Here is a 13,501-nt window from a genome sequence, read left to right as displayed (position 1 = left end):
GGACTAAAGATGATAAAATACTCAATGAAAAATACATTTGGAAAACAAATTCATAACTACTTTTTTTTTTTTTTTTTGAAGGGAGAAGCTTAGATTAAAGTATGTAAGAAACACAAGGACAATTTGTTATTTTCTGCTAGTGGAAAAAGGTCTTTTTTTTTCCTTCATGAAGTCAAGCATGCTGGTGTTTGAATAATGGCCTCCCAAACTCACGCAAACCAAACAATTTAGGTTATATTTTCTTGGTTTTATTCTACATCTCTCCACCCCACAGTGCAGCATACCTCTCCATGTCACATTGCAGCACGAATAGATTGCCACCATAACAAAAGTTAATAATAGCTGAAAATTGCAGGTAGCTATGAGGTGCCTTTGGTTTGATCTGATTCTAAGTGAATTCGGTACTGGGGACAGTTATAACAATATGGCACCAGAGACGTGAACTCATCAAATGGGTCTGTTCCAAACTCTGTGGAAGGCAATCCACTTTTTTTTTTTTTCATGGATTTCAATGGAATTTGGCTTAGGTGATGCCTTGAGAGAGCCACACGGTAGACTTAAGCTGAGGTGGGGACCTCAGGAGGGCTCTGCAGATGAGTCATGAGAACATTGCACTCCCAGTCTGAAACCAGAGAATGTGTTTCATATATATAGGAGGCTTGACTGAGAAACCTGTCTTTGTTGGTCTTTAATGCAAACAGGACACTCTGGGCTTGTGGGCACAGGAGGTAGGGCAGGCTGTGATTTGCTCCTGGAATAGGAACATCACCACTGGGAGCTCTTGTTAAAGGTGAAGGCAGGGCCAGCAAACCTCACAGCTCCTTGGGACATGGGGAAATTTTCTGTGGACTCCCAGGATAAATGAACTTCTACCCCATCAGAGTGCAGAGAATCCTATGCAGTCAGGATATGTTTTTGCAGGACACCATGCGTGAGCCTACCTCGAATTTTATCTTAGCTAGTAGCCAGCTGAGAATAAAAAATGATGTGAACTCAGGAGAGAAATGAGTACCGCTGCCTAGGTGCTCCTGCATGCTGGCAGAGGGATCACCTTGCTTTGAAGAGATAGTCACATTACACTGTTCTGCCACAGTGCTTTTGTATGTACCCATATTGTATGGCCACAGAATATCTATTTTTCTGTTCCGTGGTTCATGTTTTGAGGGGGGACTGTAATTCATGAGGGGTGCCTGCCCAGATAACTCACAAGTGGGATATACATGGCTGTCTCTTACGGAAGTACATTTTGCTGCTATCATGTATTATATTTCTACCACGCCAGAGGGGGTGTCTGCAGGTCTAAAAATGTTGGTTATACCTACAGCTACTCATGCTATTAGTATAGTTGTAGATATTATATGATTTATTGATGTGTTTTTATTTCCCACTGGTATGGTATAAACATATTTATTTCACAAAAGTGGCCAATAAATTTCCCTTATGAATCCTGTTATCTGCACCATTAACCATTGATCATTTTTATGAGGTCACAACTTAAGGTGTACATGAATTTACACCTTAATTTGTGACCCTTTCCAAAATAATACATAGCCACTTCTGAACTATTCACCTTACAAGAGACACTGCTCATTTTTGCTGCTTCTTACTGCACTCAACATTTGTTTCCAACCAGACAATGTCTTAGCATCATGTGCCATTCAACTGTTTCATCTTCCCAACACACACACACACTCAAAAATAAAACATCAATGAGATGGACCCAATTCATTCCATATGGCACTCTGGAATTCAAAAAATATAGAACAAGGGGACAAAACAGCACTAACAAAGCCAAAAACATGCTTTAACCTTCCTGCTAAAAAGGCCAAGACTATGTGTTCCTAACAGCAAAGAAGAATAGGAATGCCAGAAATTCAGATATTCCCAAGTAGTCCTCTCTATTTTCTTATTTTCCATTGTCTTATAGATGATCTTTGAGACATTGGGCAGCATGGGAACAGCTGCCCCCCCTGTATACTTCATTGCTTTGCTCTTTGATTTATTCAAAGCATTGAAACTTGGAGTTTTGTATATTCATTTGTTATCAGATTCCCATCAGCTAACATTATAGGATGAGGAGTGTGGTTGAAAGCCCTGGGTTAGATGTAATATTCCCACGTTCTGTGAGAGATTCCCACATTCTGCTGGTGGCCTTCATCATTGGACTTTCCTTCTTCACCTCTTCAGAAGGTGACATTGTGCTTTATACACATGTAGTGGGTACCTCTGATTGAATTTTTGGGTTACCTTCCCTCATCCTTTCCTTCTCCATTGATGTATACGGTCCCAATTTAGCCACTCTACAACTTGGGAGATGTATTTGCTGATTTATGTCCTATCACCTGCTTGCCTTCACAAACATCCCAGGTCTATCCCATGAGTGCTCGTTTTGTCTCTTGCTGAGCACTCTTCGTCTCCTCCATGTAAGCTGAGCAAGTTCTCAGTTACTGGTTTGGCAAGTGCATCCTTTCTCCTAGAAGCTGCCTGAGGAGAGTATCTAAATAGTTTGTTCAGCAAGACTGTGAGCACTACACTAAGAAGCAATCCCAAATAAGCACCACAGTTCAGGCACATTCCTGGATTTGTACACTGATGGTCACATACACGGTTTGTACAATGGGCAGCAATGCAAAGCACATTTAGAGACATGCCACACACAGTGTCCTCAGTCAATGGAAGTGCCATCCTTCATGGCCTGTGTTGGCAGGAGGTGGCAGCTTCAGATTTTATCTCCACCAATTGGGATGCTGTGCAATCAGGAGTGCCCTTCAAAATCAGAGATAGGGAAGAAACTGAAAACCTTCAACGTTAAACACGCATTGCTGCAGAGAGGTTAGTCTTGGGTTTTAAACAATGCACACAGCATGAGCCAGAGCCCTCCTTCCACACACACCCTCCACAGCTCTCTCTTCATCCAGAGTTTGGCTGCCCAGACTTTTTATTTGCACACAGTTGTCCTTAAAAATAATAAGTGACTATTTGCCTGTTCAAAGCCAGAAACAAGTTGACCAATTGCTGCTGTGTTTTACTTCAGGGTATCCATCTAAAGGCAGAGAGAGAATCAGCCTATAATGGTTTGCCTGGCTCGAAAACTCCATTTTGGGCCACAGAGAGTCATATTTCAGAGAGTATTGATCACAGTGCAGTTTGTGTTTCCTCACGTCCATGATCCTGTTTGCAGCCCTGTAAAATAATAACAGTACTCATGTCAGTAAGGTAATTACCATTGATCTAACACACTGTGACAAATTTTTCAGTCATGCCACTTGATTCATACTTAAAGTTATGGCACTACTGACTGCTCCTTAAATAATTGAAGGATGCCCTTTGTAAATCAGCACGCTCTTGCCAAAAAGTGGCAGTTTCTTCTTTGTTCCAGGCCTTGTTCCTTAGCTTCATCAGGGATTTCAAAATTAAACAGACAGCTTTCTACAGCCCAGAGTTCACACTTAGAGCAAATATCATCCAAGCTGGCAAATCACTTATGACACCTTTGTTCAAGAAAACCGGGAGAAAAGAAGACGATAAAGGTTTAAACTACAGGGAAGATCAGGGTCTCTGTGGTGGTGGGGTTTGCTAGCAGGTGGTAACAACAAGAGAGACAAAGCCAAATTCAGTTAATTCAAAACATCCATGAAAGAAGGGTTTTCCCTACGGATCTGAACTTCACCAAATCTCCCAGCCATGATGTGAAAGATGCTGTTCCTCAGTCTGTACAGTGGCATAGGACCTAGGGATAAAACTGGTTGAACCCCTGGTTCAGCACCCTGGCCTGAAAACATTCCAGACAGAAGGCATCCTGTTTGGGCGGTCCCGAGCAAGGACTGGCTTATCCTTCTGCCAAACATCATGGAGCCCATGGAGCTGGGTCCACCAGATGTGGAGGAACCGATGGAAGTGGATCCACCTTGGCCAGATCAGGCCTGGGACTACCCCAGCATGTCTTTGCTACCTGCCATCCAAACACAACAACATCTGCACTGGTAGGCAGGCTTCCCAAGTCTTTCATTTCCCTGAACCTGTAGATGGAGGCTGGGGGATCAAAGTCCCACCCACTGTAAGTGAAGAGCAGGTTTGAGACCACCTGATGAATCTGAACAGACACAAGTCTACGGGACCTGATAACATGAATCTCAGGGACCTGAGGGAACTGGCTGATGGAGTTGCCAAGCCTCTCTCGATCCAAGTTGAAAAGTCATGGCATTTGGGTGATGTCCCTGGTGAGTGGAAAAATGGAAAAGTCATGCCCTTACTCTTCAACAATTAAAACAAAGAATTGAACAAAGAGCGCTACTCTTCAACAATTAATTAGGAGACATTTCTTCTCAGAAAGAGTGGTCAGGCATTGGAACGGGTTGCCCAGGGAGGTGGTCAAGTCACTGTCCCTGGGGGTGTTTAAAGAAAGGTTAGACATGGTGCTTAGGGACATGGTTTAGTTGGTCACACTGGCGGTAGGGGAATGGTTGGACCAGATGATCTTGGAGGTCTTTTCCAATCTGAATGATTCTATGATTCTATGTGATGGTGGAGCAGTCAATAAAATCCCCACCCTTCAAGTTTAGGGAGTCTGTCCCCAACTGCTAGACCCTTTCTTCTCACCTCTCCTATTTCACACCCTCCTTTACAATGTATAAAGGACATTGCAGTTGTTAACACAGGAGTAACACAAAACCATATAGCCACAAGACATGTATCATCTCCATGTCTCAATCCCATTGTCCTTTGCGCATCAATACATTGCTGTGAAATCCATCGATGGCAAACTTCAATTGTCACCCCCCTGCATAGGGAATCAAGGCTATAGACACCTTCACTGAGCTTGATTTGAGAACAGATGTAGCACATAAATGACCTGCCATTTGGCACACAGCTTGTTGGCTCTCATGGGACTCCCGTGCTTGGGGATAGTGCAGATCTGCAGCAGGTATCATGGTATTAGAGCCTTTGGAGAGCAAATTAAATGAACTGTCCTTCAAAAGAGCCTCAAACCTGCCCCTTCTGTATTGTTGGGACGCACAAAGCAATAGCTCTGGCTTTGATCCACTCTGCTTGCTATCAAGAGCCCTCTTTTGTGAGCATTCTTGTACCTGCTTGAGATGAGGCCAGAACAAACAGAAAGCATCTTAGAGGAGCTTACTAAATAAGTCTGAGATTGAGTGAACAGCATATTCAAGGGGTCAAATTTAATTCCTTCCTTCCTTTTGTATTCAGATTAGAGGCCAAGGTAGATTTGTGGAAGCCAGGACTCCTCTGCTAATGCTGCTTTTGCACTTAACCTGCAATTTACCTGTCAGTACCAAATACATTAAAGGCCAGCTAAGCTCTTCAAACTTCCAAACAATTTACTGCACCATCAGATGAGCTCTTTAGCATCCAAGAGCACAACGGCCCGTTCAGGTCTAACAAAAACATCTGCCACCTAAAGAAATCCTCGTCAAAAATGTGTCTGGTAAAACAAATGTGTGTATTTAAAGGAATGACATGTTTTAAGTCAATCAAACACCTCAAAAATAACAATTAAAAGCCTTCCAAAGAGACTTCTTGCCAGCGATGCATTGGCTTGGCTAGGAAGGGCTGTGTTTTCAGAGCCTCCTAAATTCCTCAACTCAAGAGCCGAGTGGAGGTTTATTAAGTGACCTGTCTGGATGTATATCAGCCTTGTCCCTAGTGGGGGTCCTGTGTTAAATTCCATCATTAAAACCTATTACCAAGCTATCAAAACGCGCCGTAATTCCGTCTAATGACCTCATTTCCCTAAGCGTAACTCAGCGCGAGGCCTGCTGCTGCGGCATGGCCTCTTGGTAGGCCGCAGCCCCTTAGCAGAGCAGGGGGTGGCGGGGAAGGAGGGAGAAATCAATGTCTGCAGAGATGACAAGGCACACAGCCAGTGACTGGGGACCACAAAACTATCCAATATCCCATTTCCTATCCAGTCTATTAGCAGCTGAAGTCAGCCAGGGCTCCGGCTTTGATTGAAGGCTGAGCTGAGACCAGATAGAGGAGGAGAAGCCCAGGCAATATGGCCACCAGGCGAGGCTCGTTTCCAGCTAGCCGAAATCACTCAGAAAAGTCTGTGTATATAAAAATGGATTATTGCATTAAAAGTTCAAAATGTTCTTTTTTTTTTTTTTTTTTTTTTTTTTTCCTTGCCTTGCTCTGGTTAACGGGTGGACACAAGGAAAAAAAAAACCTTTCCCTTCTCCCCCCCTCGATCCCCCTCCACACACACCTCTACTTGCCATGAAATCATTTCGTAAATACAAAAAAGGCCCCTCAGGCTATTGGTGCCCAGACACTCATTTTTAGAGTGGATAATTGACTCCTTTCAGTTGATAATTCATAGCTTGCATATGCCAGCTAATACATCAGTGCCCAGAGACTCAGCGAGAGCCCCAAGCACAAACGGGAGAGGGGGAAAGGAAAAGGAAAAAAAAAGAAAGAAAAAAAAAGAAAGAAAAAAATATTTCAGATGATAGATGAGTGCATTATGGCTTTATGAATGAATTATGTCCTGCAAATACCTTGAGCAGGAGAGACTGTCGGCCTGTATCTATACTAATCTGGGAGGAATTATGACGATTTTCACATTAAAACGGGAAAAGGGAAAGAATTAATTGAGCAATTGGGCCATTAAAAATGTATGTCGGTATGTTCTGTATGTCCGTTTTCCAATTTATCATATGCTAGGAAGCTTCCTCCCAGGGTGACTGCCATTTTTCTTCTCTTTCTTATGTTTGATCTTTTTTTTTTTTTTTTTTTTTTTTTTTTTAATTTATTGTAGGTTCCTGTCACACAAAATCAGATCAGGATTGCTGTGACAAGACAAAGTCATTTTTTATTATTTTTTTTTTTGTCAGGGATGCTCAGTGTTGTTTCTGTGCATGTGCTGCCTGTCCAAAAATTGGGTTGGGAAGAACAGGATGAATTTCTTCTCTGCATCCCATATTCAGTATTTCCAACTTAATAAAACCAGATGATTTCACCCTGTTTGTATATTGTTATTCCTCCTCCATCTGAGAAGCTTTGAACTGAAGTTTGGCTATAGGAGGGCAGCAGGTCCTTTTTTTTTAAAGTTATTGGCTGGTAATACCATCTCTACCAGAAACTCTAAGTGCCAGCACATGCAAACCCTCACCCTGTGTGTGTGTGTGAAATGCCACCCGTGACTGCTGGAAAATTTCACCAACCCGGACAGTGCACTGCCTGGCTCCAGCTTTCAGATATGGATCACATCATTGTTCATCAAAAATATATCCTCAGTGGTTTCACCGTTTATCCTCTGCATATGTATCCTGTAGTATGTGTTAATTATTTTCAGATCTGAGAAATAATTTAGTGGATTAGAACAGTTTGCCAGTGTAGGGAATATTTTTAGAGTAACAGCAGTTTTAGGAACTGTTTCCAACTCCATAATTAGTTGGTTTGATTAAATATCTGAAATAGCTATGAAATATATTTCCTTCTTTTTTATACATAACATATACTCCATTATATTTACTTAAAGTTGCTTACAGTTTTAGTACGTTTTAAAACAGATCCTGACTATAGCAATAAAAAATATATCAGTAACTCAATCAATATAAAAAAAAAATCCCATTTAAGATCTGCCAGCAAATTTCAAGCAGTCTGACCAACACACACTGTTTAACCTGTGTCTTCGATTTTCTAATCCAGGAATTATGCTTCACCTGAACTTCCACTAATACAATTAGCGTGGTGTGTTTGCTGAAACATAATGCCTTTACAGAATAATGTTTTATGCTGCAAAGCATATCTAATCTCTTCACGCAAGCTATGCTATGGCAAATCATTTTATAATATGCAGGAAATTTTTGATGTTGTTTATTTTCTTGTGTTTATGAGGTCTTTAATTGATTGTAAGCTGCTCTTTAAGTACTTAAAGTTGTGTTTTGTTTTTGTTTTGTTTTGTTTTTAATCCTATTAATTTTTCTTTTTTTTTTTTTTTTTTTTTCTTCTCCAGACTTTAAATGTTTGCAGTGGCTAAAAGAGATGAGTGCCAGAGCAGAATTTCAACAAATTATTTCGTTTGTATTCAGGACCTTTATACAGAGTATGTAGGTTTATCATTTTATTTGACGTATGGCAAGCCCCTAAATTCCCTGCAATCACTCTGTGTGTGGGACTGGTGATTCTCTGCCTGGGAATTTTGCTGTGGGTTTGATTTAGTTACTCTCTGTCCCCATACACAACAAAGAGGTAAGTATCTCTCAGTGCAAATGGTACCCTCCTGAATGTCAATGCTTTTCCAGCAGTTACGGTGCTGTACAGAAGCTTTTGAAGGTCTCAAACAACTCCTGTGAGATGTGGATTAAAGGGGTGAGGACAGGACCACATCCAGACCAAAAGAGGGAGGCTCCACAACCTCTCCGGGCAGCCTGCTCTATTTGCCCCACAGCACACTGCCTGGCTCTTGCTGTCCCAACTGCTTGTGACCTGCAGCAGAGGAACAATTTCGCTGTGTCTTTCTGCACAGAAAATAAAACTAGCAATATTCATTTCTTACTTCTGGGGATCATGGTTTTCTGAAAGCTACAGAGAAGGAATTAATTACACAGCAGGACACGTAGCTCTGCTGCAGAGCTCTGAGCCCTGCTGCAGCACAGCCAGCAATGTTTGGCCATCGCTGGCCATCCACCCCACCTGCCCCCTCTGTCCCCCAGCCAGAGGATCTGGGCACCCATCACCTTCCCCTCTGTGTGACACCTCTCTGCGGGGTGGCTCCTTGCTCTGGCTCGGCTGTGGGAATTAACCCAGCAGGGCCTTCCACACCATGGCAACTGAGCATAGTTCATCCAAGAACCAGCACATCAGTCTTGCTGATTGCACATGCCTTCTTCTGGTAACACACATCTCAGTAAAGGATTAATGACAGCCAGAATCCCATTAAGAGAGAAACACAAGTTCCCCAGCTTACTTAATATCAGGTTTCTCGCACCTGGGTCACTGAAGTAGGACGTAACCTGCAGAATATAAAATGTCTTGTTATTGCCTTTGCCACTGACATGCACAGAGAGGTGTTAGGAAGAACATACATTTATAATCCACCCTATGTTCGGCATGCGAAGGCATGAACAGACCTGAAAGTTGTACGTAGCCTTTGCAACAAGGTTGCTGGTATGTTCTCCTGATAACTTAGCAGCTCCCGTTTTGGACAGATATGCAGAGGATTGGAGTTTTTCCTTCTGTAACCCACAAAAAGTCAGGAATAAATGTTCACCTGGACAGCATTTCCATGAAAACCTTGTTGCATCACACCTTAAGGTTTCAGCATGTTGAAACGTTGACAATGATCACACTGTGACAGATGTGAGCGTGCACCTCTGAGTGCAGTTTTCATGCCCCGTCCTGAGCTATGTGAAACCAAAGAAAAGTGTCTGGTCACTGGTGGTAACAAGCCTGGAGCTCAAGGCATGTGGAAGGCTTTTCCCACAGCTTTTCTCCCATGGTTATCTGGGATGTTTCTCCCATCCGAACTGGGATGTTGGTGTCTCTAACCTCAAAGCTGTCTCACAAATCAGTTTTTAAAAAATATTCCCCAAAATGAAGTCTGAATGAAGACCAAGGGAGTAAGTTTGAGAGTCAAAGGCCCTTTTCCATGTACTGCTTCCTGTAGGTCTTTACGTGGGCCAAATTCACCTGCAGAGAACATTAGTTTTGTAGGGGTTGTTTTTATGCCTGTTGCATTTATTATTTAAGGGTTACATCAGACAAGAGAAGGACTAAATAAATACAGAGAAATAAGTCATCAGGATATCAGTTTTGTTTTGTTGTTGTTGATTTTTTTTTTCCTGAGATCAAAGAGTTTAGTAACAGACCAAAACCAGAAATTACACAATGTTTTTTTTGTTTTTTGTTTTTTTTTTAATTAAAAACAGATAATTTGTTTTAAAAAAATCCTTAAGTGCCACTTTCCAAAGAATGTCTGTAAGTAATTTTAACACTTGTCCCCCAGAAATGCAGGATAGAGACCCTCTCTTGACATAAATTGCAGGTAAAACCGAATATCACTGTACTTCATGAGGAAAAATAATGGCAACAACTTAAAAAGTAGGATTTCTGGAGAGGCACTTGTAATGGGAGCAGGGTCTTGCAGCTCCATTCTGACTCCAGTGACTCTGTGTCTTGCTGCTTCTCTACCTGCGATGACTCCTGACACCCAAATGATCCATCCAGCTGCTCAGCAGGACTTAAGAATCAATTGGGCATAATTTTCTTATTTTTATCAGACCTCTGTTGTTAGCAGTGCCTCCTATTGCATTTCCATGATGGTGTCCCTGGGACAGACCTGCAGCCTCTGTGGCTGTGTAATGCTGAGATGCTCAGAAGACTCCTGCATGCGGCAATAGAGAAAATAGGTCAGGGACATGGTACTTCTTCCCCCGAAACCAAGCCACAGCTGGAAACACCAGCCCTGACACAGAAAAGCACCCGCATCCAATGCCATTTTTCCACCGAGCTTTATGCTGGGTCCTTGCTGGGTGAGAAGTTTTTTTGAGAGAAGGATTAGTTTTTATTAATGATAATAAAATCAGCCATGCCCTTTTCTCCCCAGCTTTCCCCAAATCTCTCTGTGTTCAGCTACCTGCTACTTCAGGGATCCCACAGTCAAACTGTGCTGATAACTCGGGGAAGAGACCTTTCTTATTGAACAAGGTGGGAAAAGCAGCTTCAAGTGTCAGGAATTTCTCCCAGACATTCAGCATCTGTATTTAAATTAAGAGGCTTAAAGCTTTCCTGAACTTTTCCAGGTTTTTAATTTTAGTTTAACTTCAGGAGTGGAGTTTTAGGCCCGGAATATCATATCTGGAGTGCCATCTACTGCGTTGTCCAGGGACTGCTCAGAAATCGTGTTAGTTTGGAGAAGTGCAGCTGTCAGGAGCACTTTGCCTGAAATCCTGGTGGCTTTGTGCTGGTAGGGATGGGGGAAACACAAATGTGCACTCAGCAATACTGAAAAGAGTATGAATTGAGGTCGGTTTTAACTCATCCAATGTAGATGAGTTAAAGAGAAAAAAGGATTAAATATATATATATATAAAAATAAAATAAAAAAGGAAAACTGCTTTCTTATGCTTCTTGCATCCTGAAGTTAATATCAAAGTATCAGTGTGAAAAAAGAAAAAAAAAAAAAAAAAGTTTTATTAGGAAAGCCTTTCAAAATACTGAAAGCTAAAATGACTCATTATCTTTCCTTTCAACCTGAAGCTTTTTTATGATTACCAGATATAAAAATCAAATCAAATCAAATCAAATCAAATCAAATCTAGGTTGTTCTTGCCCTTTGCAAATCTCTCTGGAGAGCAGCTCCCTTCAAAATCCTGCTGGCCAGGTATTTGGGCAGCCAACCTCCTTGGGGTCCAGCCCTGGAAGATGCTCTGGAGCAGCAACTCTCAGGCTCATTACATTTGTAGGCAGCAAAACCACATCACAAGAAATAGCCATTTACCATGGGGACGGGTGGGATCTACCCAAACTGAGAATATCCAGCAGATTTTACACACCTGACCCACAGATGGATGGCTTTGCAATCTTCCATCCTGCAGTCTGTACCTGCTCAGAGGACAAGCAAAATTGGTGAGAAATTGTTCATATCAGGGCAGCGAGCTCCCTCTGCTGCCTAAATCTCTGCAAGAGGCAGGCAAAAAACAGCAGCCCTTTTTTTGCTGCACTGTCTTGGGAAAAGAAAAAAATATGTATTAAAAAAATATGTATAAAATATATACATACATCTATATATATTTATATATATATATATAATGTGTTGGCTGGTCTGGGGGTGTTGCAAAATGCAACCGTGGCAGGAATTGCCGCATCTCCTGAGGTGTGTGATGGCTCAGCCCAGCCCTGGAAAAGTGCTCTCTAGGTTTCCAGCTGGATTTGGGTCACAGCACGTTCCTCCACCTGCAGCCAAGTGAAATGTTTACCTTGGTTTGTGTTGTTGTGGCCAAATGTAATTAATTGCAGCAAAGGGCAAATTTCCTGTCTTCTGAATTATTTATTACGGTGAGATGCAGAGTGATTGCAAGGGTCTCTGTTGCTCTCTGGCTTCTGCTAAGGGATTGGTGTAATCCCTGTAAATTCATTAGCATTTATCAGCTCCCTGTTTGTGGCTATCCAGTTCCTTCCCCCTTTCTTGCCCTTCTCCTTCCATGGAGCAAAGATTTATCACTGAATTAAAGCTTGCCGATGAGCCAGGGAGGGAGGCTAATTCTATTACTTGCCAGAGCGGTTGAGGGGAGAAATTGTGTGCAATAACCATGGCTCGGAGCACAGGTTCCAGAAGTCCAAGCCTGTGAGATGTCATGGAGAGAAAAGAAAAAAGAAAAAAAGGAAAAAAAAAAAAAAAAAAAGACCATACAGATGAGGAGGGAGACAGGAATCCTCACTGGCTGCCCATGACGAGGATGCTCAGCACCAAAGCCTCTGCACAGCCCTGTGCTGCGTTGTCCCCTCGGTTTGCAGCAGGGTGCTGAGGAGGAGGATGCTCCTGCCTGGAGGGAAGGCTGTGGTCTCACAGGTGCCTTCAGCCAGCCCAAGCCAATTGCCACCTTTTCCCCCATCTTGTCCTTTTTAACTGGACTGACAGCAGCAGCCAAATCCAAGCTGTGGACAACAATTTTGCTATGGAACTGAAGATGAGGCAAGCATCTCTACACCACGAGCCTAAACCGGCTTGTGCAACACCTAGATTTCCCCCCAGCATTGTGCAGTGCCAAAAATACACAGCCCGACCCATCTGTGAGTGCTTGGTGCAGAAAAAATAAATGTGTATCTTTTTGTATTAATTGCTGGTGACACCTACCAGCCTCATCTGGTAGTGCAGAAAACGAGCACTGCCCCATTTCCTTGTGCTCTGCAAGGAGAGATGCTTCTTACAAGCCCTGGGTTGCCCCACCAGCTCTGAGCCAGGGCTGAATTTAGCTCTGGGGGTCCCTGTTGAGCCCCAGGGACCTTTCCACGACCTTGGCCATCACATCTCACTGTGCAGCAAAGCTCCCCAGCTGCTTTCCAGCATCTCTGCTCTTTTCCCGTGACATTTTGCATCCTGGACTGTGGTTTTCAGCAGAGGCTCCTGTTTCTGTCAAAGGTGGGGAAGGATTCAAGGGCCAAGGGAGGGCAATGGGCAATAAATGAGCTCCAGGACTGGTCTGTGAGCCTAGAAAGCTCCAGATTTCCCTAGATTGGCATTGCTGTTGACTGGTTTGCCTCCAGAAAGTTTCCTCCAGCAGTGTCTGGCTGCTGCATGAGGATTTTGAGGCATCTTCCCCACATGCATCCTGCTATTAAGGCCACCCCTTGCCCACAGGAACCAAAGCTTGGGATCTGCTTCAGCCAGCCATCACCCAAACCACAGACCCTTTGCAAACCTCTCGCTTGGTGCACAGGTGTTTTTCTTCTTTTATTAGCCTCCTGTTGCTGTGACACAGGATATTTCGGAGCAGGTGCTGGCCCATGCAAAATTCAAGAACGAAAATGCCAG

General features: G+C 42.9%; 1 protein-coding gene across 1 annotated transcript in view; it reads right to left on the bottom strand.

Moving 5' to 3' along the window:
• Positions 1 to 3,143: 3,143 nt before the first annotated feature.
• Positions 3,144 to 13,501, bottom strand: part of TMEM275 (transmembrane protein 275) — a 29,343-nt gene continuing 18,985 nt past the window's right edge. The window contains exon 4 of the mRNA XM_032192789.1: positions 3,144 to 3,183. The gene's annotated coding sequence lies outside the window, so the exon portion shown is untranslated. The remainder of the gene's footprint in view (positions 3,184 to 13,501) is intronic.

Source organism: Aythya fuligula, chromosome 8 (assembly GCF_009819795.1).
Source record: "Aythya fuligula isolate bAytFul2 chromosome 8, bAytFul2.pri, whole genome shotgun sequence".
Classification (NCBI taxonomy): domain Eukaryota; kingdom Metazoa; phylum Chordata; class Aves; order Anseriformes; family Anatidae; genus Aythya; species Aythya fuligula.
This window is presented reverse-complemented; position numbering and strand designations above follow the sequence as displayed.